We start from the raw sequence: 25,269 nt of genomic DNA on the forward strand, positions 1-25,269 counted from the left end.
TCCTCCTACATGATTTTATCCAGTACTTTGGTTCCCAATATCAGTTGTAAGATGACTGATGACTTCCAAATTCCAGGATTATCTTTGGAGGTCCAGATGCCTACTTGGCATCTCCATTCAGATGTAAAATAAACATTTCAGTGACCCAGTGACCGGGAGGGGGTAGACCTTAGTAATAGAGCACTTACTAGTATGTGTGAGGATCGGGGTTTGATCCCTAGCACTGCCAAAAAAAAAAAAAAAATGATTTAATTAATTTTAAAATAGTAAAACAAGCATCACATACTTAACATATTCAAAATATGTTTTTCACTCAAACACACACACACGCACACACGCCTACACTTGCCTGTTCTGTTCTTTCCCACCTTAATGGTCACTTCTTATGTCTGCCATTGACAGCTAATCCAAATCACATGCATTCCTATCCTGGAATATGGCAGTAGCCTCCTAATTGGTATCTCTGAAGCTGTCTTGGCATACAAACATTGTTGATGTAGGATTTTTTTTTTTAATAAATAAATAAGAACAGCCAGACACAGTGGGGTGTGCCTGTAACCCCCAGCAACTCAAGAGATTAAGGCAGGAGGATCATGAATTCCAGCTCAGCCTAGGCAATTTAGCAAGATCCTGACTCAAAATAAAATAGAAAGAAAGTACTTTAAAATGTTCACAATTTTCTGATCACCTAAACCTCCTTTTCAGAATATCGTTTTATCTACTAAAAGAAAAAATAATGACTTCCACAAAGTGGAAGTAGTACGTGGCAGAGAAGCCATTTGGAGATCAGGAGTTTATAAGTTTTGGGAACTGGACAACAATCCTTTGTCTCTGAATCAATTTTATGAGTTACTGTAAATTTTAATGTATACAGGACCCTATAATGATGGCTCATTACTTTTCAGCAGTATTATGTCCTAAAATTTAACATGCAGACAAGAATTAACCAAACATGTGAAACCATTAATAGCTCTCCACCAAGGAAGCAATATTTTAAAATATTCAACTTCCGCATCTGTGAAATACTGAAAATACTACTTAGGCATTATAACAGTGATTGACAGATAGACATTGTGTTCAACGAGGTGATTACTAGTCTTATTCCCAATTCACAGATGAAACAGAGGCTCAAAGCACTTAAATAACTTTGCTATGGAATTATAAGAGATTAAGTGGCAGAATTGGGGTTTGAACCAGAGAGATGTGGCTCTGAAATCATGTCTTCAGAATTAGGTAAGAGAAGGCAACATTTAAAAAAAAAAATGACTAAGGGAAAATAGAAGTCTCTAGAAATATTCAGTTGTTATACAAATAACATACTCAGACACAACCACAGTAGATTTCAGTATTATTTATTTATTTAAAAGATTTTGAGTTCAGAATAGTCTTTAACATGGAAAAATGTGAAACAACACTATTGTATCACATTAGTATACAAATATTCCCATTTAATTTGAAATTCATTTTCAGTATTTTTGTAAGTTGAGTTTCAAACCAGATTTTCATGATGAAATCAGGAGTAATTCGATATAATGAAAGAAAATTCTGTAATTAGGGAATTTCCTAGAAGCTAAATTCAGTGGTCCAATCCTGGGTTGAAAAACAAAATTAAAGGGCTGGGGCTATAGCTCAGTGGCAGAGCACTTGCCTGGGGCATGAGGGTATGGGTTCAATCCTTAGCACCACATAAAAATAAACAAATTAAATAAAAGCATTGATTGTGTCCATCTACAACTACAAAAAAAAAAAATTTTAAAAAAAAGAAAAACAAAATTAAAAAGTTTGTGATGAACGAACCAATTTAAAAGAAACAGAAACTTTAGCATTCGAAATTAGGAGTTTTCAAAAACATTAATATTTGGCTGCTTTAAAGAATATTACCATAAGAAAGCAACATTAGGATATATTATGGTTTCAATGTCACATTAGCATTTTCAAAGTGATCACACATACATTATTCAAGTGTCACAAGAACAACTCTATTTTTCCAAGTAGGAAACCAGCTGTTTAAGTTGAACTTTATAAGTACATCTGCAGTGCAATAGGCCTGGTTCTAACACTGAGCCACCTCACACAAAAATGCCAGCATGTTTCTTTCTTTCTTTTTTTTTTATAATATAATATTTATTTTTAGGTGTAGATGGAATGCCTTTATTATTTTTTTTAAACATTTTATTTATTTATTTTTTAGGTATAGATGGACACAACACAATGCCTTTATTTTTATGTGGTGCTGAGGATCGAACCTGGGTCCCACCCATGCTAGGCGGGCGCTCTACCACTGAGCCACAATCCCAGCCCAGCAGCTTTCTATTCTACCACCTTTTTAATAATAAAACTTAGGGTCAGGGCTGGGGTTGTGGCTCATTGGAGGAGCACCTGCCTAGCACGTGTGAGGCACTAGGTTCAATCCTCAGCACCACATAAAAATATAAATAAATAAAGTTATTGTGTCCATCTACAACTAAAAATAAATAAATAACAAATAAAAAACTTAGGGGGCTGTGGCTCAGCAGTAGTGTACTTGCCTGGCATGTGTGAGGCACTGGGTTCGATTCCCAGCACCACATATGAATAAATAAAATAAAGGTCTATCAACAACTACAGTAAATAAATAAATAAATAAAAATAAAAAAATTAGGTTCACATTTCTTGGAGTCTTCTGTAAATATATTTCTCAAACAGAAATCAGTAATTTTGGGAAAAATGGATTTGAAAACACAGTTTTAATATTTTCCTTAGTTGTTAGTTTCAAAGACAGAAAATCATATAAAATAGAAAAGCATGCTACCTCATTTCCCATTCCCACTCATCATATCTGGCAATTTGGATTGTATTTGTCCATTTCCTTTTCCATGTAGATATAAATCTATATACAACAGATGTACACACATACCTTTTTCCTTTTTTTTGGTATGGGGGTTGAACCCAGGCGCACTTAACCATTGAGCCACATCCCCAGTCCTTTTTGGTACTTTATTTAGAGACAGGCTCTCACTGAGTTGCTTAGGGCCTTGTTAAATTGCTGAGGCTGACTTTGAAATAAAAATCCTCCTGCCTCAGCCTCCAGAGCCACTGGGATTACAGGCATGCACCACCATGCCTAGTCACACATACCTTTTTAAAAGTAAAAACTGTGATAATAATCCACTACTTTTTTATCCACTCAATAATATATCATTAAAGGGGCTGGAGCTGTATGTAGCTCAGTGGAAGAGTGCTTGCCTAGCACATGTGAGGCACTGGGTTTGATCTTTAGTACCATATAAAAATAAACAAATACAATACAGGCCTGCTGTCCACCTACATCTTCAAAAAAATTTTCTTAAACATACATATCATTAAAAATACCATAGTGAAATCTTGCCACATCAGTTGACACATCCTGACATATCATATCTTGAAATAGCAATCTTGACATATTAACTGGTTTTCTTTGTAGCATCAGCAGATCTAATGATGGTTCCAGCAAATTTATCCAGGACATTGTCACCTTAAAAAAAAAAAAAAACAACACACACACACACACAAAGATTAGTGCCATAGTAAACAAACCAGTTTAAAATTAGGTGGAAGGGGATGCAAACCATGATATTTTAGCAACATCATGCTGCCAGATAAAAATGGTAGTTATGTAAACAAAGGTAAAGTAAGTAATATAGGGGAATTTACTTCATCTGAGAGCTTATTTTAGCAATGGATTAGGAATTTGCTATCCTTACTCATATTTTTGTCCTAAAAATTCTACCTACTTTATTTATTCATTTATTTAGGTAATGCTAGTGTTCAAGTCCAAGGCCTCACACATGCTGGGCAGGCTCTCTACCACTGAACTACACTCCCAGTCCTAGCTACTTTAGTTTCTATTACTTGTGCCTAGTTCCTTCCTGTCTTGCCTTTATTATCTTTGTAAATATACTTGATGCATATCAAAGATTGCATGAAATACATTTTAGTTATAAAGCAAATGTATTGAAAAGCTGTAAACTTACCACCCAACATAAGAACCTACACCATATGTACTTTCATCACAAATAATAGGTTGTTTAGGGGTTTTTGTTGTTGTTGTTGTTGTTGTTGTTGTTTGGTACCAAGGATTAAACCCAAGGGCGCTTAACCACTGAGCCACATCCCCAGTCCTTTTTATTTGAGACAGGTTCTTGCTAAGTTGATAAGGCTGGCTTTGAACTTGCAGTCAATCCTCCTGCCTTAGCCTCCTGATCCCTGGTATTACAGCTGTGCACTACCACACATGATGTAATCCTAGCTATTTAGGAAACTGAGGCAAGAGGATCACAAGTTCAAGGGCAGCCTCCACAACTTAGCGAGACCCTGTCTCAAAATAAAGTTTTAAAAAGGGCTGGGGATGTACCTCAGTGTGCAAGGATCTAGGTTCAATCCCCAGTACAAAAAACAAACAAACAAAAAAAAAACGTATAATATAGTGGATATTGGGAAATGCAACTCAGACCTTCCTTCCAGGACCAAGACATTAATTCCTTTATTTTCCAAGAGTGCTGGTTGATGAGGGCTCACAACTGTGTCCCTCTGTGGGCACTGCAGTTGGCTAAGGGGAGTTGTTTTGTGTTCCCCTCAGGGGGTGCCTGCACCCAATCACTAGTTGATGCAAGAATACGAGAGCCTGGACCACTTACTTCAATTACAGATCTCTCTGAAAGACATTCCCAGCTTCAGAGCTCCCTGTGGGATTGCCAGAAGCCTCCATCAGAAATACTAAGCTGTTCAACTTCATCTTAATTCTGCTTCCCTCTCCCTCTTCTGACAGATGTTTCCCAGAGTACTCTATAACCAGTCCCCTACAAGTGAATCTCAATCACAGAGTCTCTTTCCTGAAAAGTATGACCTTTATGGGTGGCAGTGTGCTTCCCCCAAAAGATATGTTGAGGTCCTAATCCCCTACCTGTGAAATACAGCCGTATTTGAAAATAGGTCTTTGCAAATGTAATCTAATTGAGATGAGGTCATACTGGATATAGGTGAGCCCTAAATCCAGTAGCTATGTCCTTATAAAGAGAGAGTAATTTGGAGTGACAGAGTAGAGGGGAAAGGACCAGCCTCTAACAATGGAGGCAGAGATTATAGTGATATAGCTACAAGACAAGAAATGCTAAGGATTGCTGAGGACTACCAGAAGCTAGGAAGAAGCACAGAAGGATACTTTAGAGTCTTCAGAGAGAACAAGGACCTGCCAACACCTTGATTTTGAATTTCCAGCCTCCAGAACTATGAGAGAATATATTTTTATTCCTTAAATCCACCTAGTATACAGCAATATATTACAGGAACCCTAAGAACTCATCCATGGACATAACGCATACTTAGGTAGTTATTATGGTTTAGAAGTGATGTAATCCAAATGAACCTAACTTAATCATATAGGTCCTTTAATTGGAGAACTTTTCCTGGTCAGCTCATATGTGAGACAATGCAAAAAGGTTCAGAGGAGAAATGATTGGGTTATAAGAGTCTTAACCCAATCAGTGAATTAATCCCCTGATAGGGATTAACTGAATGGTAACTGAAGTGGTAGGGTGTGACTGGAGGATGTGAGAATTGGGGCGTGGCTTTGGGGTATACATTTGTATCTGGCCAGTGGAGACTGACCTCTCTGCTTCCTGATCATGCGAGCGGTTTCTCTCTGCCATACTCTTCCGCCATGATGTCCTGCCTCACCTTGAGCCCTGAGGAATGGAGCTAGCCGTCTATGGACTGAGACCCCTGAAACCATGAGCCTTTAAATAAACTTTTCTTCCCCTAAAATCGTTCTGGTCAGATCTTTTAATCACAGCCACGAAAAGGCTGCCTAAAACACTAGTCTTCTGATACTTCTTTTTTTCACTCAACATCATGTATCTAAGAATTATTCATGTTGACTATTATTCATAGTTGTCAACTAGAGCTATTGCTATGGTTTGGATAACAGTCTGACCCCATAGGTTTATATGCTTGGTTCTTGGTGTAATGAATGGCAGTGAGAAGTGGTGGAACCTTTAAAATGTGGAGCCTAGTTGTCAAAGAAGAGACCTGCCTCCTCAAATAAAGGGCTGGGATTGTGGCTCAGAGGCAGAGCACTTGCCTCTCATGTATGAGGCATTGGGTTTGATCCTTAGCACCACATAAAAATAAATAAATAAATAAATGTATTTATTTATTTATTGAGTCCATCTACAAGTAAAAGCACACTTTAAAAAAAAAGGTATTGTGGGGCTGGGGATGTGGCTCAAGTGGTAGCGCGCTCGCCTGGCATGTATGCGACCCGGGTTCGATCCTCAGCACCACATACAAACAAAGATGTTGTGTCCACCGAAAACTAAAAAAAATAAATATTAAAATTCTCTTAAAAAAAAAGGTATTGTGTCCACCTACAACTAAAAAATAAATATTAAAAAAAGTTCATTACATATCAATCTTTGCACATGTGTATGTTAGGCAGAATAATGATCCCCAAAGGTATGTCCTAACATCTATAGCTTGTGAATGTTACCTTTTAAGGAAACACATTGTAGTAATAGGATTCAATTAGGGACCTTGAGATGGGGAGATAATCCAAATGAACCTAACTTAATCATATAGGTCCTTTAATTGGAGAACTTTTCCTGGTTTTGATCAAAAAGGGAGATGTGACCAGAATAATCATAGAGATGGTAATATTGCTGGCTCTGACGATCAAGGAAAGAGTCTATGAGCCAAGGAATGTGGGCAACCTTGAGAAGTTGGAAAAAAGCAAGGAAATGAACTTTTTTCAAAAGTCCAGAAAGAAACCCAGACCTGACACTGTGATTTTTAGCTCAATGAGACCCAGGTAAGAGTTCTAACCTATAGAACTATAAGATAATAAATGTGTATTAGTTAAACCATTCATTGGTGGTAATTTATAACAGAGATAATAGAAAACGAATGGTGTGTGTGTGTGTGTGTGTGTGTGTGTGTGTGATAAAAAGTGTAACATTCGGTAACTACTGCTCCTCCTCCTTTGCTTATTACCTTGAAGCCATGAGGTCCCTCACTCCAGTCCTCAAAAGCACCACCTCCGTGTTAGCAGGGCTTGTTTTTTGTCAATCATCTGGGATCACCCAAGTGAGAAAATAAACGGCTTATGATATAACTATACATATGTACACATATATAAATATGAGTATATATTTATCATGCAAAATATATCATCAAGAGAGTTTTTCAGGGGCTGGGGTTGTGGTTCAGCAGTAGAGCACTCGCCTAGCACATGCGAGGCCCTGGGTTGGATCCTCAGCACCACATAAAAGTAAATAAATAATATAAAGATATTAAAGAGAGAGAGAGAGAGAGAGAGAGAGAGAGTTTTTCAGTAATTTGAGAAAAAGAATAAGCCTTCAGTTGTGTAACATTGGACATTCTGGTATTTAGTTAGCTCAAATATAAAATGCAGATGCAAATTTTGCCTACTTTTTAGGGAAGATAAAAAACAAAGAAATTTCACATCTGGTGTATTTATAACTCCAGTGGTAAGTAATGCATTTTTTTTTTTCTTTTTTGGTGCCGGGATCGAACCCAGAGCCTTGTGCATGCAAGGCAAGCACTCTACCAACTAAGCTATAGCCCCTGCCCAGATTTTTTTTCTTCATTTTATTCACATCCGTAATAGGTATTATCATTAAACCGTTTTTCTCTTTGTCAATTTTTGAGGTGAAAACAAATATCTAATTGTCTTTATGCTTCTTTGTGGCTATTTTCTTCACATGCATCATTGCATTTTTTTTTTTTTTTTTAAAGACAGGGTCTTTTCTATGTTGCCAGCCTAATCTGGAACCTCTGGGCTCCAGTGACCCTCCCACTTACCTTATCTCACCCAATCAGCTGGTCTCATAGGTGTGCCCCACGGCACCCAACTCCACTTGTCTTCTTTTCCACTTTGCCTAGTCATGTCTTTTGCTTGCTAGAAATTTTTCTAAAAGTTTTTAAAGTTGTAAATGGACACAGTATCTTTATTCAACTTATTCATTCTTATGTGGGGCTGAGAATTGAACCCCGAGCCTCACACATTTTAGGCAAGCGCTCTACTACAGAGCCACATCCCCAAGCCCATATTTTTCTTTTTCTTTAATTTTTTCTCTTTAGTTGTAGATGGACACAATTACCTTTATTTTATTTTTTATTTTTATGTAGTGCCAGGGATCGAACCCAGTGCCTCACGCATGCTAGGAAAGTGCTCTACCACTGAGCCACAACTCAGGCCCCATATTTTTCTTTTTCTAATGATTTTTCTTCTTCTTCTTGGTACTGGGAATCAACCACAGGGTGCTTTACCACTAAGCCACACCTGCAGCCCTTTTGAGACAGGTTCTCACTAAGTTGCTCAGGCTGTCCTTGAATTTACAATCCTCCTGCCTCAGCCTCCCAAATCACTGAGATTACCTCTGTGTGCCACCATGCCTGGTTTTCCTAATGATTTGTAAAAAAGTTATTACAAGAGGATTCATATAATGTTATTTGCCGGGTTTCTGTTCTCGTTTCAGGGGTCACTCTAGGAAAACTGGGCTGACTGGGCTGCACAAAATAACCACACAAGAGACACAAATACCTTTTTCTTTGGGGTCGCTGTGACGGCTCCTCTGACCTTAAAGGTCCACAGGAAGAGAGAGGGAGAGCACGCGCTGACCCCTTTTATTGAGGAGAAGCTATTCAAATGAGGCAAGGGATCAGGTTTCAGGGGCTGAGTCTATCTTCATGATGTCCACTGTCAGCAGGTTGACTGACACCTGGGTAGGCCACACCCAAGGGCACAGTAAGAGAAAGGGACACACACAAGGCACTTCCATGGAAGAATTCTATCCTAAACAGGGCAAGGGGTTAGATTACAAAGGAACAGGTGAGCATAGCTTCACCCATGGGGCTGTAGCAAGACACACTCATGCACGAGGCACCCACCCTCGAACCCAAGAAGGGTAGGGAAAGCTCTGCCACATTTCTGCGACTGAGCACCTCAGCACCCAGCCGGGGAGTGTGACTCAGTCAAGTGCAAGGTTGGTTTCCCACAGCTATTGCTTTTAAAAATACCTTTTTATGGGCTGGGGCTATAGCTCAGTGGCAGAGCACTTGCATAGCATATGTGAGGCACGGGGTTCAATCCTTAGCAACACATTAAACAAATAAAGGCCTTCTGTCCATATACTACTACAAAAATTATTTTTAAAAAATACCTTTTTATTATGGATAATTTCAACCATATAAAAGGTAGAATAATATAACGAACTTCCACACAGAACGAACTTGCATAATTACAGCTCATGTTCAATTTTGTTTCATCTTTCCACTTTGCTTTTCCTGAATTATTTTGAAGCAAATCTCAGAAACATATTATTTTATTGGTAGATATTTCAGCATGTATAAGGGCTCTTTGAAAAAAAAAAAAAAAACTAAAATACTATTATCCCCTTAAAAAGTAACCACAGTTCCCCAGGCTATTGTGAATTGTGCTGCTATAAACATAGGTATGTATGTATCATTTTACTAAGATGACTTTAATTCTTCAGGATAAATACCAAGGAGTGGGATGACTGGATCATATGATGGTTCCTAGTCTTTTGAGGAGCCTCTCTGCTGATTTCCTTAGAGGTTGTACTAATTTACACTCCCACAATGTGCAAAAATGTTCCTTTTTCTCCACAACATTTATTATTATTTGTATTATTGATGACTGCCATTCTGACTGGTGTGAGATGAAATCTCTGTGTAGTCTTGATTTGCATTTCCCTAATTGCTAACAATGTTAAACATTGTTTCATGTATTTGTTGGTCATTTGTATTTTTTTTTTTTTGAGAAGTGTCTAGTTTATTTCCCCATTTATTAATTGGGTTATTTGATTTTTTAAAGTTTTTTGAGTTCTTTGTATATTCTAGACATTAATCCTCTGTTAGAAGAGGAGCCAGCAAAACTTTTCTCCCATTCTGTGGGTTCTCTCTTCACATTCCCAATTGTATCCTTTGCTGTGCAGAAGCTTCCTAATTTGAAGCTGTCTCATTTATTAACTCTTAGGATTATTTCCTGAGCTCCAGGAGGGTTGGTTGACCCTATGTTTTTGTCTAGGAATTGCATAGTTTCTGGTCTAATTCCAAGGTCTTTGATCCATTTAGAGTTGATTTTTGAGCAGGGTGAGAGATAAGGGTCTAGTTTCATTCTTCTACACATTGATAACCACTGTCTTAGCACTGTTAAAGAGGCTGCCTTTTCTCCACCGTATGTTTTTGGCACCTTTGTCAAGGATCAGAAAACTGTATCTGTGTGGATTTGTCGCTGTCTTCTAATCTGTACCACTGGTCTATGTGTCTGTTTTTATGCCAGCACCATGCAGTGTTTCTCACTATAGCTGTTATGGTTTAGATATTAGGTGTCCTCCGAAAGCTCATGTGTGAGATGATGCAAGAACATTCAGAAGTGAAGTGATTGGGTTATGAGAGCCTTAACCCAATCAGTGCATTAATCCCCTGATAGGGATTAATTGAGTAGAAATTGAAGTGGGTACTGTGTGGCTTGAGAAGGTGGGTCATTGGGGGTGTGCCTTTGGGGATATATATTTTGTATCTGGCAAGTGCAGTCTCTGCTTTCTGATCATCATGTGAGCCGCTCCCTCCACCACACTCTTCCACCAGGATATTCTGCCTCACCTCAAGCCCCTAGGAATGGAGGCTGCTGTCTATGGACATCAGTCTCAGTCCTCTGAAACTGTGAGCCCCCAAATAAACTTTTCCTCCTCTAAAATTGTTCTACTTGGATATTTTAGTCACAGCAGCATAAATGCTGGTTATAATTTGAAGTCGTATTATGATGACTCCAGCATTGCTTTTTTGGCTTAAAATTGCTCTGGCTAGGGCTGAGGATGTGACTCAGTGGTAGAGCACCTGCCTAGCATGTGTGAGGCCCTGGGTTCCATCCTCAGCACCATGTAATGATAATAAAGGTATTGTGTCCATCTACAACTAAAAAAATATTTTTTAAAAAAGTGCTTTGGCTATTCTGGGTCTTGTATTCTTCCAAATAAATTTTAAGACCCCCCCTTTTTTTTTTCAGTTCTGTAAAGAATTTCGTTGGTGTTTCGGTGGGGATTCCATTGAATCTGTATATTGCTTTTGGTGGTATGGCCATTTAAACAATACTAATTCTGCCTATTCATGAACATTTGAGATCTTTCCATCTTCTGAGGTCTTCTTCAGTTTCTTTCTTCAGCGTTCTCTAGTTGTCATCATAGAAGTCTTTCACCTCCTTGGTTAGATTTATTCCTAGTTTTTTATTTTTTATTTAGGCTATTGTGAATGGAATTGTTTTCCTGATTCCTTTCTCAGCAAATTCATTGTTGGTATATAGAAAAGCTATTGATTTTGTAACCTTTTATTTGCCAAATTTGTTTATTAGCTCTAGCAGTCTTACAGTGGAGTTTTTTGGGATCTTCTAGGTATCGAATCTAATCATTTGCAAACAATGATAATTTTCGTTTCCTATTTTTGTCCCTTCTAGTACCTTACTAAATAGGAGTGGTGAGTGGGCTTCCTTATATTGTCCCAGATTTCAAAGGAAATGCTTTCAATTTTTCTGTATTTTATCATATGTTTATATTATGTGTGTTTAATGAGGAATCTTTTTTTTTTTTTTTTTGGTAGATTCCTTACCATGAATCTCCTTTTGGTCTGATTTTCAGGAAAACTCAAAAGCCCAATTTTAATATTTTCACAATCTCCTCATAAATAAGTTTCTCATTCATAATTTTGTTTTCTTTTTCCTCTGTGTGTGTGTTGCTGGGGATCAAACCCAGGGCTTTGCACATGCCTGACAAAAGCCCTACCGTTGAGCTACATCCTCAGCTCCATGAATATTTTAATCAGATTGTTAAAAAGGCTTGCTTTCCATAAACCAAGAACATTACTTATTCATACAACAGAAAAGAAGACCCTGTTTATAGAAATTCTATTAATTGCAGATTTATACTCAACAACAGTTTGTTGACAGCATTATAAATTTCATTACAGGTTTTAAAGTATATAGAAAACATGGGTCTGGGGATGTGGCTCAAGCGGTAGCGCTGGGTTTGATCCTCAGCACCACATAAAAATAAAGATGTTGTGTCCACCAAAAACTAAAAAATAAATATTAAAAAAATTCTCTCTCTCTAAAAAAAAAAAAAGAAAGAAAACATGAATTAAAATATTCGAAGGCTACCACTAGTAAAATTCCTCTACTTTCAAAAAATTCACTGATGTTAAAAAAATATATCCAACTATTTTTAAAAACTCCTTTCTATTTAGGTACTTTCTCATTGTCCTAGGTTCTGTCAAAATTAGAGATACATCATCCTATTTCTGATTTAACCCACCCTTTCTATTATAAGATATAAATTCCAGGACACCAAAATAGAGACAAATCAAAGAATTTCACAGACTCTTTACTCCTTATTGAAGGCACACCCCAAAACTATCCAGATAAACGACCTTTCTTTCCTTGCTTTAAGATGAGAATATTCAGTATTTCATGGTCCTGAATTCCTGCTGTAGGCCTTCTTAACAAGAAAATTTGCCTGCACACTGTAGATGGGATGATTCTGACATTTTCTGTAACACTCTCTAGGGAATATACTGTGGATCCATGTTTAAATTTAATTACAACTTTGCCCTTGAAATCTCATTTCAGTTCTCCTCTGATCTGAGGTACAAATGACAAATGGTATCTGAATATAATTTGAGAATTTTTTTTTTTAAGTTAAAGCTAAGGAGACACCAGTTTGGCTATTTGTATATATTTGGTCAATATTCCCCAGAGTGGGTTAATCCCTGTTGATATTAGAAGGAGATGGTGAATTTTGGCCTATGTTGTTGCTAAGGAACTTTGGTCTAGTATGTGCAAAGGTCCTGGGTTCAATCCCAAAGTTCAATGATACCCCCGAATTCCCAGCAAGCACTTGGGATTGAAGCCTGGGCCTTGCTACAACCCCAGCTGTTCATTGATTTTTAATAAATATGTGCAGGTGTGTAGCCGCCACCATAAAGATATGCAACAGTTCCTCCCAAGCATCACCAAAAACAAAAACAAAAAACCTTTGGTCTAAGTGTTTCTTTTTTGTTGTTGTTGTTGTTTTTAGTGGTGCTATGGATGGAATCCAGGGTGTGCATAACAGACATGTGCCGGAAGTGCTACATCATGTTTATATTATGTGTGTTTAATGAGGATATGAATGAGTGCTCTAAATGAATAGTCTAAATTTTTAATCCCATCCATTTTCTGTGAGAAGAAAAATATACATTGAGGTACCAGATTTTAAACCGTATTTATATATTATCACAAAATCCCACCTAACCCTTATTTATCAATGAGATAATGAGTTATTGTTTTTACTGTAAACTGCCAGAGTAATAATCTGCCTTTTTACTTAAAATAGTAAACACTTGGGCTGGGGATGTGGCTCAAGCGGTAGCACACTCGCCTGGCATGCATGCGGCCCGGGTTCAATCCTCAGCACCACACACAAAGATGTTGTGTCGGCTGAAAACTAAAAAATAAATATTAAAAAAGTTCTCTCTCTCTCTCTCTCTTAAAAAAAAAATAGTAAACACTTTTCCAAGTCATAATTTCTATATGATCTTTTTTTGGGGGGGTGTACTGGGGTTTGAACTTAGGGACACTCAATCACTGAGCCACATCCCCAGCCCTATTTTGATTTTATTTAGACACAGAGTCTCACTGAGTTGCTTAGCTCCTTGCTTTTTTGCTGAGAGTGGCTTTGAACTCTCGATCCTCTTGTCTCAGCCTCCCAATCCGCTGGGATTACAGGCCTGCGCCACGGTGCCTGGCTTCCATATAATCTTAATGGCTTGGCAGATTTCATGCATGAATGTATCAAAGAGAGATTTTAATAATTTAACTATTTCTGGATATTTACTTTGTTTGAACTAGTAGTATATAAATAATGCTGAAATGAACACCGTTATATTTATATAAGTTTTATACACATCTCTTATTCTTTTTTTCTTTCTGAGTCAAAAGGCATGAACTTTTTCTTCACCTACTTTGAGGGACAAATACAATTCCCAAATTATAATCAATGATTTTTGGTTTGTTTGAAACAGGATCCTACTATGTTGCCCAGGCTGGTCTTGAACTTGTGGGCTAAAGTGATCCCCCTGCCTCAGCCTCCTGTGTAGCCAGAACTATAATCACATGCTACCTCACCTCACTTTGTTCAATCATCCTGTTCTCCAAACACTGGGGATTGAAGCCAGGGCCTTGCACATGCTCTATTAAGCTCCGACCCCAGCTGTTCATTTTTGATAAATGTGTGCAGTTGTGTAGCCACCACCATCAAGATATGCAAGTTTCTTCTTGTCTTCCTGACTCCACCCATCACAACCACAGATTCCACTGTCATTCTAGTTTTGTCTTTCTAGAAATGCATTTAAATGGAACTCCGCAGGACATAATTGTGTCTGACAGTGGACAACGTTCTTGAGATTAACTGGTGGTATATTGGTAGTCAGTTCCTTTTTATTATTGAGTAGTGTTCCATTTGATTATCCCTTGTTCAGTTGATCAATTTTTGGGTTCTTTCCAATTTCTGACATAAAACTTTGTGTAAACAAAGCTTTTATTTCCCATGGATAAATAACACTGAGGAACAGAATAATGTCATAGAAGTACTTGATTTTATGACAAGCTGCCAAATTGTTTCACAAAGTGTCCTTTCCATTTTGTTCCAATTGCTCCACATCTACATCACCACTTGGTATTGTCAGGCTTTTTTATCTAGTTCATATGTAATGGTATCTCAATGTTGTTCTTTTTTCAATCTTTTTTAGTTGTAGATGGGCACAATACCTTTATTTATTTATCTTTATGTGGTGCTGAGGATCAAACCCAGGGCCTCACACATGCTAGCCGAGCACTCTCCCACTGAACCACAACCCCAGCCCTCAATGTGGTTTTCATTAGTGCAGATTAATTAGCATTATCTTTAAAAATAATAAACATTTTTCAAGTGTTTATTTGGAATATTATTTGAAATATGTTTAAATCATATATAGGGCTGGAAGAGTTTGAAGCTTATCAGGGAGAAAGAGGTGATCTTTGGCTCATTTACATAATGAAGCTTTTGCTTATTCATTTAATTAGGCTGTTTTATTATCAAATGTTAAGAATTATTTATATCTGTGGAGAGGGCTCCTTCATCAGATGTCTTGCAAATACTTTTCCCAGTACAGTTTGCTTTTTTGTTTTCTTAAAAGTGCTACTTCAGGGACTGGGGTTGTAGCTCAATGGTATAGTGCTTGCCTTGTACACGTGAGGCCCTGGGTTCCATCCTCAGCACCACCTAAATAAATAAATAAATAAAATATTGTGTCCATCTACAACTAAAAAAAATATTTTTTTAAAAACAGTTCTAACTTTTTTAGGGAAGATATTTTTCCCTTTTTTCATAGGGAAAGTTTTTAATTTTGATGATGTTCCATTTATTTTTTATTTCATTTTTTGTCTTATCCAAGAAGTCTTTACATTATCTATAATCACAAAGACTTTTCTTCTGTTTTCTTCAAGTTTTTTTTTCCTTACAGTTTTAGTTCTTATGTTTATAGCTTATTTCAAGTTAATCTTTGAATATAGTAGGAGGCAAGGGATAAGTCTCATCACTTTGCATATGGATACCCAATTGTTCCAGCACTATTTGTTGAAAAGATTCTGTTCCCTACCGACTTACCTTGGCACTTTTGCTGAAAATCCTTGGATGATATGTGTACATCTCCATCTTGTTATGTCCCTTTGATTTGTATATATATGTGTGATTATATAAGAATCACACTATCTTGACTACTTCAGTTTAAAGTCTTAAAACCAGTTAATATAAATCCTTCTTGTCTTTCCCACACTGGGGTCTCTCCATTTAAAAATGATTTTAAAAAATAGCCTCCTGGTATTTTGAAATATACCATGTTCATGGATTGGAGGATTCTACATTTTTAAGATTTCAACTTCAAATTGATCAATAACATGGTATATTTCTCATTACTTAGGTATTAACTTTTCCTAACTTCTCCTTCAGTGTACAGGTCTCACATAAATTTTTGTATATATTTCCAGGTATTTTGTTTACTGATGATATTTAAGTGGGTTTTGTCTTCTTAATTTCAATTAACAATTGTTTGTTACTAGGATTTGAGCATTTTTTTAAAGCATTTTTTAACCTTTACTTATTTATTTTTATGTGGTACTGAGGATTGAACCCAGTTTCTCACAAGTGCTAGGCAAGCACTCTACTATTGAGCCACAACCCCAGTCCCACGAAATGAGCATTTTTAAAGAACTTGGTAAGTACTGTTTTCCATAACCAACAAAATGAGATTGCCTGCTTGACCACAATGTTATAGTCCACCAATTGATTTAGATTAAGAATTATAGCTTTTTCTTCTTGGAGGGAGCATTGGACCTACAACAGAAAATTTGTTCATTTTCTGTGTTGACTCACTATACACCCATCACCACTGCCATCTTTTACCTCATTCTCCAATCCTGTTTTCTCTCCCCTCTGTTCATGGTCCCCTAAGTAACCATGTCAATGTATTTGAAACATCTGCTTAAACATTTTTTTATCGCAAAACTTCCAAATTTATTGCTATAGATTCCATTACCGTTCTTACTAAACTCATCTTTTAAAATTGACTTGTAGGTATTTGTTGTCTTTCGTATGATGCATGGCACTACATTTGTACACATCAGATATTACCTATCTGATGAATCTCAGGTTGGATCTAAGCCTCACCATAAAATTTCTGAATATCTTCACTTCCACTTTTTTCTCCTTTAGAGACTTCAGATTTCTTGGGTTCATGTACCCAGAAACAATTTATATCCATTTAACTAAATTCTGCCAGGCTGCTCTACTTTCCACTCTCACCAGCAGTCCATGATGGTTTCTACCCCTCCCCCCCTCCCCAATACTTGACATCAACTATCTTTCTGATTTTTATTACTATACTGCATATATAAAGATTTCTAGTGTTTTCATCTAAATTCCCTTTGATTACTGATGAGTTTGAGCACCTTTTAACATTGTTAGCTTGCTGGATTTAATCTCAAAACTGTTTAGTCATAACCTTATTAAGTTTTTCTATTGGGGGCTCACTTTTTTAAATAATTATTTTTATCTATTTACTTATTTTTTTCTATTTATTTTAATGCAGTGCTAAGAATCGAGCCCAGTGCCTCACACATGCTAGGCAAGTGTTCTGCCACTGAGCTACAGCCCTGAGCTCTTGTTTTTTGATAATTTAGGCATTTCTTATTTCTTGCAAATACTAATTACTTGTGAAATTTAGACATGCAAATATATATATATTCCTATACCATTATCTATTATAAAATATTAATTCTGCCCCAGTATTTGTTGTAGTTCTCTATAGCTCATTAACAAAGCATCCAAAACCTTATAAGTTTACAACAAACCATTTTATTTTGCTCATGATTTTATGGATCAAAAATTGGGAAGAGCACCACTGAGTGGCTCATGTGATTTATACAGCAACAAACAGGGCAGCTGGGGCTGGAGGATCCATTTCCCACAAGAGTTCTTTCTTGTATGTCTGCTTCCTAGGTTTTCCTCCTTCACCTCTCCCCTTAATGTGTCATCCTTCAGGGATTCGTCATATAAGTTTGGGTTACTCACAAAATAGTGACCTCAGGGTAAATGAATTTCTTAAATGCTGGTTGGCTTCCAAATGGCAAGAAGCAGATGTTGTCGGGCCAGGTAAGAGCAATACCTATAACTGGTACATCATCACTTCTACATTTCCATGGTCAAAACAGACTAAAGACCCACCCAGATTCAAGCAAGAAATGCTCCGTGTGTGTGTGTGTGTGTGTGTGTGTGTGTACTCACTGAGGATTGATATAGGTCCCAGGCCTCAAGCATGCTAAGCAAACACTCTACCAGTGAGCTCAAGACTACACTTTTGATTAAAGAGTAACAATGTCACAATGCAGAATAACATACTGAGCTACAAGAAAGTACTTTCCATCTTTGGAAAACACAATCTGCCATGTTACTTACTGTCACTTTGCAGGCACAAGGTCCTGGGTTCCATCCCTAGTACAGCAAAAGCAAAATAAGAAGGTTTTAATTTTAGAATACTTCCCCCTCAAACAGAATAATATAATGAGAGTCAACTTCATTTTAATTTAGTATTGGTTTCCCTTTAAAAAATGTTTGGTTAGAATGAAAAAATTATGTAGCCCTATACATACAAGAAAATTACCTCCTAGGCCTAGAGTACTTGTATGATTAAAGCTGACATGCTCTATTGTGCTCAAAACAAGAAGAAAAAAAATTAACACAAAATATATAGTATCTTATCTGGGAATAAGCCATTTTACAATGTTTAAAAATTCTCATTATAATTTACTACAGGTTCAAATTCTAATATAATTAGAGCAAATGATATAAAATAGTTTTAAATCATTAATATCTTCTTCTTTTATTTTTTCTGCAGTGCTGGGGATCGAATCCAGGGCCTCCTGTATACTAGGCAAGTTCATTACCACTGAGCCACACCTCCAGCCCCATTAATGTCTACACTTTAAACTGCGCCCCCCTCTTTTTCTCTTACAAACTACATATACTCTAAGTAGTAGGTCAATACTAAAATGAAAAGGAACAAATTGACCACTCTTTAATACATATATAGCTGCCTCCACAAAAACAAAAACAAAAAACCACCAAAATGCCTTTTAAAAAAAAATTAAAATAGAGAAACATGAATTTAGAGTTTGAAAACAAGAATGAAAGTGGTTAACAAATAATTTTTTTATATTTATTTTTTAGTTGTAGTTGGACACAATACCTTTATTTATTTTTATGTGGTGCTGAGGATCGAACCCACATGCTAGGTGAGCACTCTACTACTGAGCCACAATCCCAGCCCCATAATTTTTTTTTTAGATTAGTAAATATATACAGAGCTGTGTTCTATTCTTTTATGTGAATTCAAGGATTTTTTCTTATATCATCCAAATCAATCTTCACAAATATTTCATGAGCATGTCAGGCAAGAAGTGTTTTTCAAATTCCTTCTGAAAAAGACCAGTTTTGCATCTCTGTCTTCACTGTTCAGACTGTTGGTAACTGTTGGGAGTCGCCCTGGCTCCAAAGACTAACTTCCCCATCCCCCCCCCCCCGCCACAGAAGAACCATCCAATGGTGAGCCCTGCTGGCTCACATGATCCTTCCCCACCAATCAGAAAGCACCCCATGCCAACTGTCAAACCCTTCAACCATTAAACTGTCATAATTGTCAAACCACCCATGGCTCTATAGATATTCGAGCTATTCCTCAATAAAGGGGCATTTTCTCCAAGGATGAGCCTTGATCGTTCTTTCAGTAACAGAAAAGGCAACTATAGCATGCATCTTGGGGGATTTTTGCTGGCCAAATTCTGGCACTTTGTGGTGAGGTTTAAAAAAGTCACTGGCTCAGGATTTAAAAAGTTAAAAGCAAATGATTTGGAAATTTTTTTTTCCCCTGGAAAACAAAAATGTCATTTAAATTCTAGAACCACACAGTTATACTGAGGGAGAAAGCAAGCAAACAGAAAAACAAGGAAGGCAGAGGATAAAGCTTTATGACACAGAATGAAGTGGCAAGACATATGCATATGATTTCATTCATCAGAAGTCAATTAGCATCTTTTTAATCTACATTATATATTTTGAAATAACTGTTGATTTGCTCTGTCCTTCCCATAAAAATGTAATTAATATTGTGACTTTAAAATATTGGGCCTAGCAGAGCAAAGATAATGTATTGTGTCCTGGAAATGCATGCAGGAAGAATCAAGAAATAAAATTAATCATTGATAGGCATGGAAATTTTAAAAATACTTTATCCATTTCTCCCCAAGAACTCAGTAACCTCTTGGGGGTGGGAGATGGAAATAACATTCCATGTGTAAGAGTAATGCAATTTGAAACCACACAAAATGGGTTGAGAAGACTACACGCAAGTCCACAAACTATACAATAAACAATTCTTCCTCTTAAATAAAAATTAAAATTAGCCAGGCACAGCAGCACACACCTGTAATCTCGGGCCTGTAATCCCGGCAGCTCAGGAGACTGAGGCAGGAAGATCTCAAATTCAAAGCCAGCCTCAGCAAAAGTGAGGCATTAAGCAACTCAGTGAGACCGTCTCTAAATAAAATACAAAATAAGGCTGGGGATGTGGCTCAGTGGTCAAGTGTCCCTGAGTTCAATCCCTGGTTACCCTCCACTCCCAAAGAAAGAAAAATAAAGATCAAATTCTAAATGGGTGACTTGTTGTTCTTATGCAATTTTACTGCTCACAAATATTCACAGATGCAGAAATGCTCCAGTAAGAACTGTTTACTCTTAGCAATGGAAAATGAGAATAGAAAGGACCACAGTAAAAGCCCCAGACAGATACTCCTATCCAAATCCCTCCCTAGTGTCTCTATATCAGCTACAATCTAAAATGAAAACTTGGGGTTTTTAAAAAAATTATTTTTTGTCATCTTCAAATTCTATAATTCAGAAGCTTATATATTTCATTTTTAAATGAACACTATAACCAAAAGCTTTCATTTATAACACCTTGGTCAAGAAAATTATTCTTTGGTGTTATGTCTTATTGAAAGGAGTTTTGGTGAAACCATACAAACCCTAAGTTTCAAAAAGACAGTTTTTGACATATCTATCAAATGTGTCCATACAATCTTAAGAATCACTCTACAGAAAAGATAATTGGGTCTTACCATGCTTTCTTTCTAAATCATCTATTGTTGTCTTTGCAAGTTTTAAAGACATTTTACACCAGTAGCAGAACTGGAGTGATGAGAGTAGAAAATGGAGTACCATAAGCCCTCAAGGATAAAATGAGAGAATTCTTGGGTGCAAAATCTTACTATTTCATGGAGAGAGGTAGGTATTTATATGAACATCCAAAAGGGTTCTGTAAATGTAGAGATGAGTTTATCTCTAAACTTAACCAAGTAAATACACTTTCATTCACAAAGCACCTTCAGACACCTTCTAATGAATCATTTGTTCTACCTGGCAATAAAAATTTATGCAACTTCTTTCAAAGCAAATTAACACTTTGGTTGTGGTTAGTTTTCTATGACTCTACAAATCTAAACTCCAACATTCAGACTTTCTAAGATACAAAACCAATTCACCAGAATCAATGTTATTTTACCATATCACCAAATAAAAACAGTGTGGGTCATTTAAAAATTTCTCAATCTTTTTTCAACTTACGAGTTAATATATATTTACTTATGTGTGTATTTATTTGGGAATTAAGCCCAGGGGTGCTTTACCACCGAGACACATCCCCAGTCATTTTTAATTTTGAGACAGGGGCTCAGGAAACCAAGGCTGGCCTTGAACTTTTGATCCTACTGCCTCCACCTCCTAAGTAGCTGGGATCACAGACTCAATTCCCCCGCTGAGTGAGTTAATACTCTGAGATACTGGGGTTAAGTCAGAGGGAAGGAAATACCTTCCTGAGTCTCAATCTATAACTGACATCACTTTCAACAGAAATCACATATAAACTTAGCCAGCTTTGTTCCTTTCTCTGTCACAACAACATTCTGAAGTAGTCAAATACTAAGCAAATCCAAAGAAGAGGGGAATTATGAGACTCCCACTCATCACATTCTTCAAAGATGTTTTTTAAATAATGTATGAAAAAGGTCTAACACAATGAGTCTTTATGTGCTCTAATATACCAACAAAGAATGCAACAGGTTTTTTTTATTAAACTTTTTCTAGATCAAGTCATGTGGCTGCCCCTAAAACTAAAAATTGGTAGCTGAATTCCAAAACTTTTGTTATACCTTATTTCAAATCCCTTATTTCATCGAACTTGAGTGAAAAAATTTCCTAGACCCCAGTGCTCCAAAACTTTTTAATAATACTGTTTGAGAAATGGCTTTTTGTGACCAGTTATGCCTCAGGTTATGTAGTCAACACCCAGAACACAGAAACAAGGCAAAATTTATGCAAGTACTAGTACACAGTGGCAGACACAGTGAGATCCAACTTTGTACGGACAGGTAAAACAGGTCCTGAGGTGCACAGCAATCTGATGTTACCCTGAGATTCTGATACATCTAATTACATGTCAAAACACAGTGCTCCATTTTGTCTCAAGTGTGGAAAGAGTACCTGATACCAAAGAGCTGAGTCTCAACATGCAGAGGAACCCTATGAGCCAAGAGTAAGGTAACACACCTGAGAGCAAACCTGATTTCCATAAAAGAACCCCCGACAACTCTGCAGTACCAGGAAAGCCAAGGGGGGTTGCTCCCTAGAACTAAAGTTACTTGTGATTCTGACAGTTTTTGAAAATTCAGTTTTAGACACACATCTTCCCACAACAACTGCAAAACACCCCTCTGAAGCTCCCAAAGATTTAAGAACACATCCAAGTTAACAGAAAAGCATTTCACAAGCAGGAACTGCCTGACACGGCCTCTCAGCATTAGCAAACTAGGATAAAGTCCACCACATGCAACAAAAAGCTAGCCACACATTCACAGATTCGTGAAATTGCTCACATCCATGCAATTCCTTACACCCCAGACAATAGACACCCAGGACACCGCTGTACACACCTTCTAAGATTCCAGTTCTTGCATAAGTCCCCCTGGACCCAAAGAAAATGATCCCAACTTAACCCTAAAGAGGGTCCTGAGCACCAAGGACTAAATAAACAGAGCCAAATGCTGTGTGAAAAGGGAAAGGTGCCGGACACAAACTACAACACCCAAAAGCACACTGCTAAACTCCTAGATGCTGGCCAACCCAACTTTTCAGAGGCAGACGGCCAGACGGCCAGGGTCTGGCAGGCTGGACCCTCCCCTCACCAAGCCTGTAGCAGCCAGAGGCCTTTCGGCCGGGAAAACCACTACAGTCCCAAAGTTAACCCCTCAGGTCACTCGCCCACCTCCCAGGAACACAGTTAGCAGGCCCTCGGCAACCTGGGGGGCTGTTGGTGGCCTCTGACCGGACAAAGAGCCCCCAAACCCCCTAGAAAGGCAGAAACAGTGTGCTCCGCGCCTCGGAGACGGCCATGACGGCGAGAAAGCAGGCCTTTTACGACAAATCCCACAATGCCGCGCGCCGCATACAACTCCCAGAGTGCACCGGGCGCGCCGCCGTTAACCCTGTCGTGGCGCTGGGGGTGGCGATCCTCGTGCCCCTCCTCCTCCCCGCACCTAACTGTTGCTCCCGGTTTCACCCTCTCTGTCCGAAACTAACTTCAGCAATTTTGTCCAACAGTTGCAATTATGCCCTCTCGCCTCCTTCCCTTATCACACAAATAACCTGCAGCTGCCCAGAAAATGATCCCCGACAGAGTCCTGTTTGTTAATCTCCAGAGAACTCTCACAGTGTCAATCTTTACCATGGAAGGGGGACACTTAGGTTCATTTCGTCTCCCCCCCTCGCCTTGATACTTTTCTGGCATTTTAAAAATTTTATCAAAGTCCAGAGATTCCTGTACTCAACACTACTAATTTTAAATGTTTTCTAAGTTCTGAGAACCAACGAGAGAAAGACTATCCTATAACTGCCCACAATATTCTACATCTCTCAGTTTTGAAAGACAAATTTCCTCAAATACATCGATTCAGAAAAATTCATGCAATTCCAAATAAGTTCTAACTAAAAAAAAATAATAATAATTATGGACAATATACCTTTTCAATTTAAAATTAAAATTTTTAGGGGAAAACTGTTGAGTCAACAACATGTTTACTTTCCCTTTCTCTCTCTGGGTAGAAAAATAATCAGAAATAGCATATTATGCTGTTTTACTCCTTTCTGACTTTAAAATGTCAACAAACCAACAAGTAAACATTTTTATAAAATTCAGAAAAATAAACAGAGTTCATTCTTTCAAGAAAGTGCAAAAATCCCCTATTGTATTCATGACTGAACTCTTTGAAAGTCTTTCTCATATTAATTAAAATAAGAGTTTTTAAATGCATGTCTTTTAAATATTTTTCCCATTATTTCAGTAAAGAATAACAATCATTTTTAGATGTTAGTGTATCATCAATGTAAGTTAAATATGCCCAAAATGTACACAGACAAATTGTAACATGTCCAGACGTGTAACTGACTGAGGAAAAAAAATAATTGTTTGGTATTTGAAGCATGCACTAAAACAACAACTAGAATTTTCCCAAAGCATCTGCTATTTTTCCCACATCCAAATGTAAAATAAAATGTAGACAATGTTTGATTTTTGCTCAAAAACATTTTGTCATTTGAAAGGGCACTCAAAATATATCATGAACTTCAAATCACAAAACTCAGAAATCCTAATACGCACCCCCAAACACCAAAGCCTTGTTAGAAAGGTATATCTTCAATTAAATTCTGCAAAATTTCTATTTTAATCCTGTTTCTTAATATTCCGGTTAGCTTATTAGTAAATTTTTGTTCGAGTAAACTACAATAAGAAAATACTTATCCATCATTTATTTTTTCACTCATATATAAATTGCAGTTTCATAAATAATTAAGACAAATACTGTAAGACACAAAAAATCATATATACATATTTGGAATTTTAGTTCATTACATTATTTAGTTTCTGTATTTTTATTATTTTCATTTAACAATTTAGTTAGTATCTAGCTAGGCAAAATTACATTTTTCCCCCTCTATTTTTCATATCTGTCAGAACATAGAAATTTTATGCATATTTTATATATTAATCTCCTGATGTTAAAATATATGATTCATAAGAAAGGCTCAAGAACGAGAAAGAAATGAAACTGATCTCATATTTATAACATGCTTACAGTTCTCTTCTCAGTGCTAAGAGATTATGTTTACAATTAGGAGGTTAGTCATGTTTTTCTTTTATGTTAACCATCAAAATATTAGATTTAAAAATTGATACGGTACATTAAAGAACTTTATAAAAAGATTATATTAGAAATGACTATAATTTTTCAGATTACCATAATCATCCTTTAAAAAATAACTTGGGAAAGTTTAGTATATCCTAATTAAGTAATTTAAGTGAGTCTTAACTTATATGTTTAATATTACTATAAATATCTTTATAAGAAAACAAATACATTTTAGAAATGCATTCTTCAAATTCATGTCAAAAAATCAGCATTTTTCTCCCAAATATTTATATTCTTTTTACCACATGAATTTTAATGCGTATTTTTTTACAACCTAAACTCTATACTGATTT

General features: G+C 36.9%; 1 long non-coding RNA gene across 3 annotated transcripts; it reads right to left on the reverse strand.

The window, feature by feature from the left end:
- Positions 1–1,364: 1,364 nt before the first annotated feature.
- On the reverse strand, positions 1,365–23,116 carry LOC117794784 (uncharacterized). Of its 3 annotated transcripts, none has more exons than XR_011708534.1 (3): positions 22,664–23,116; positions 18,078–18,113; positions 1,365–3,493 (listed from the first exon to the last, which is right to left on the reverse strand). It is a non-coding gene; the product is annotated as an uncharacterized lncRNA (long non-coding RNA). The 3 variants fall into 3 exon arrangements; XR_011708535.1 differs by lacking the exon at positions 1,365–3,493 and adding an exon at positions 15,066–15,347; XR_004618649.2 differs by lacking the exon at positions 1,365–3,493 and having other exon boundaries at positions 17,455–18,113.
- Positions 23,117–25,269: the final 2,153 nt, after the last annotated feature.

The sequence above is a fragment of the Marmota flaviventris genome, chromosome 9 (genome assembly GCF_047511675.1).
Source record: "Marmota flaviventris isolate mMarFla1 chromosome 9, mMarFla1.hap1, whole genome shotgun sequence".
Taxonomy (NCBI): Eukaryota; Metazoa; Chordata; class Mammalia; order Rodentia; family Sciuridae; genus Marmota; species Marmota flaviventris.